The 2,632-nt window shown below is 31.9% G+C and overlaps 1 non-coding gene across 1 annotated transcript; it reads right to left on the bottom strand.

The window, feature by feature from the left end:
• Positions 1–2,029: 2,029 nt before the first annotated feature.
• TRNAS-UGA (transfer RNA serine (anticodon UGA)) lies at positions 2,030–2,111 on the bottom strand. The gene has a single exon. It is a non-coding gene; the product is annotated as a tRNA-Ser (tRNA).
• Positions 2,112–2,632: the final 521 nt, after the last annotated feature.

Genomic DNA, 2,632 nt, shown 5'->3' with positions numbered 1-2,632 from the left:
AAAGAGGAAGAAGAAGAAGAAGAAGTGGAGAATGAGAGAGAATAAGCAGGAAACTCATTCACTGATTTCATAACTGAATTTCTATTTCTCTTTCTGTTTAAAGATGAAATTCAACAATGGTTATGGGTTGGTTTACAAGTTGTTATTCTACAGTCGTAGCCCCTCCTCATATGCACTGTTTCATTAAACGGTTGACACATGAAATGTGGCATTTTTACCCTAACTAAACATTAATCTCTAGGCACCATTTTTACAACATTTTTTAATCAAAACGTTGCACATTACTACAACTAATATAACCAAAACTTAATAGAATTAATAGAAAAACATTTCCTTCCATACCAGTCTCTTCTTTATTCATTCACGTGTACTCTTCTATCTCAGAAAATTAACTTTGCAAAAGCAAGAAAAAGCATAACATCCACCAATTATGCCTTCAGTTTTTAATTGCCTTTTTCCAACTCCTTTACAAGTATGCTCTTCAACAGTGCTTCATTCTTGATTTTCTTTGGTTCTTTTGCTCTCTCTTTCGGGTTGTTCTTGGATTTCTTTCTCTTTATCATGCCATTGGTGTTGCTTTAAATAGAAAATACAAGTTCGGTTTTCTCTATGATAATGTGTTTTTGGATTCTTTGCGGTGAGTTAGAGAATGCAATTTATATATTTTTTTTATTTTGTATTATGTATAACCAAGACAAATAAGAAATGAGTTTTCTTGATTTTATCCATATCACATTGTTTTCAATTGATTCCATGTTATAGTTTTAAAAATGCTTAGTTCTTTGCTTTGGTGGGCCTGTGTGTAAATTATGTGTAATATTATTGTGTTTACTTTTATAGGCAAAGAATATCAAATTGGTAAATTTGTGAAGCACTTTAACTAGAAGCAAGGAAGGGTTCAACCCTCTTAGTTCAATCTCTTTCATTTTTTTTGTTCTCCATTATTTTGTTATGTGCCACGGTGTAGGGTGTTGAATGACATAAGGTGTATAATTATTGTGAAGAAGGTTATAATAATCATTTACGTTCAATGGTTATTTACTAAATTGCTTACAAAGTACAAAAATCGGAAGATCAAAATCGTTGTAAGAAATAACTTTGGACTGCACAACTTAACAAGGAAAGAAAACAAAATGAAATCGTACAAGAATTCTGCGAAGACAATTTTCTCATATTGGGGCCTAAATTTTTTTAACCTAAGTTAAACCCTAAACTTGAAAATTATTTCCACATTGGGATCTAAACTTTTCTTTTATCCAAGTTAGGCCTTGAACTTGACCAATATTTCCTCATTGGGAGTTCAACTTTTTTTTATCCAAGTTAATCCTTGAAAACCTTAAAGTTTAAGCCTTAATGTGGGAACAAATGGCGAGTTTAGGCCCCAGTGTAAAATAATTGCAAGTTTAGGGCTTAATTTGGACCAAAATAAATTTCAAACCACAATGTGAAAAAAGTTAAGTTTAGATCCTAAATAGTGATTTAACCCCAAAAAAATCCAAGTAATATGATTTTCAATAACCAAGTCTTAAACCTTCTCAGCATTGCTTTTAACATGTGGTTTAATCCTCTGTTGACTCTCTCCATGGTCTAAAACACAACAGTAATTCTTTAGACTTGGTTGAAATAAAAACATTAATGCAGCTAACTATCTTCCCAGAAATGGATAGAACAACAATACAATATCACGACAGAAACATATTACCATCAATAAACCATGTTACCAATATTCCTTACGAGATTCAATTAGGCATAAAAGGATGAACCGTGAAGAATTCTCGACACTACAGAGATTAAGTGCTTAAAAATAATGCTTGCATTCAAAACCAAAGATATGATGGATGTTTTCAAAAGTAATTAGTTTGGAAACTCTTGATTTAATATCATGTCTAGTCTATATAATTAATTAGTCACCTTCATATATTTATTTTACACATCAGAAATGGCTTTGGAAACTCTTGGAACCAAAATGAAGTAGTTACAACTTTAATTAACTTAACAAAATTCATTCAAAGAAAAAGTAGATTGAATTCGTCGACATCAGGGTTCGAACGTGCGCGGGCAGTGCCCAACAGATTTCAAGTCTGTCTCCTAAACCACTCGGACATATCGACGTTGTGTTGTTAGATTGCTCTAGAATAGGCTATTATCGGTTACAACCAAACCTTAGCTTAATTCCCAACCTTAGAGAGAGGAGACTACCTAATTGCCAAAATAAAAATCATCATTTCATAGCGTACCCAGCTTCATATACATTCAAGGGTACATGACTAGTTGACCTAATTCAACTCCATTCATAAATAGAGGTTATTGATTGTTGTTATAATTTTTTTTTGGTCTTTTTCTTTAGCTGAAAGCACAACTCTCTGAGTTACTAACATAAGTAGTTCATTCGTTTTAGATTTCTTTACCCTTGAGTGTAAAGCACATTCAAATGTTGTGAAAACTTTTAAAGCATATGAAGAAAGGTTTTAACTATACTTGTTGTCAGTCATAATCTCTAGTAAGTTTTAGCTTTTGATTTCCCATTCTAGTTTACTTTTATTGAAATGTTATAGTAAGTGTACAATATATGGCTTATGTTGTCTTAATAGGGTAAAAAATAATTGGGTAAAGCCCTCATCTCTTTATTCAA

This window comes from Gossypium hirsutum, chromosome A03 (assembly GCF_007990345.1).
Source record: "Gossypium hirsutum isolate 1008001.06 chromosome A03, Gossypium_hirsutum_v2.1, whole genome shotgun sequence".
NCBI lineage: Eukaryota > Viridiplantae > Streptophyta > Magnoliopsida > Malvales > Malvaceae > Gossypium > Gossypium hirsutum.
The sequence above is the reverse complement of the archived record's forward strand: the minus strand, read 5'-3'. Positions and strand labels throughout refer to the sequence as shown.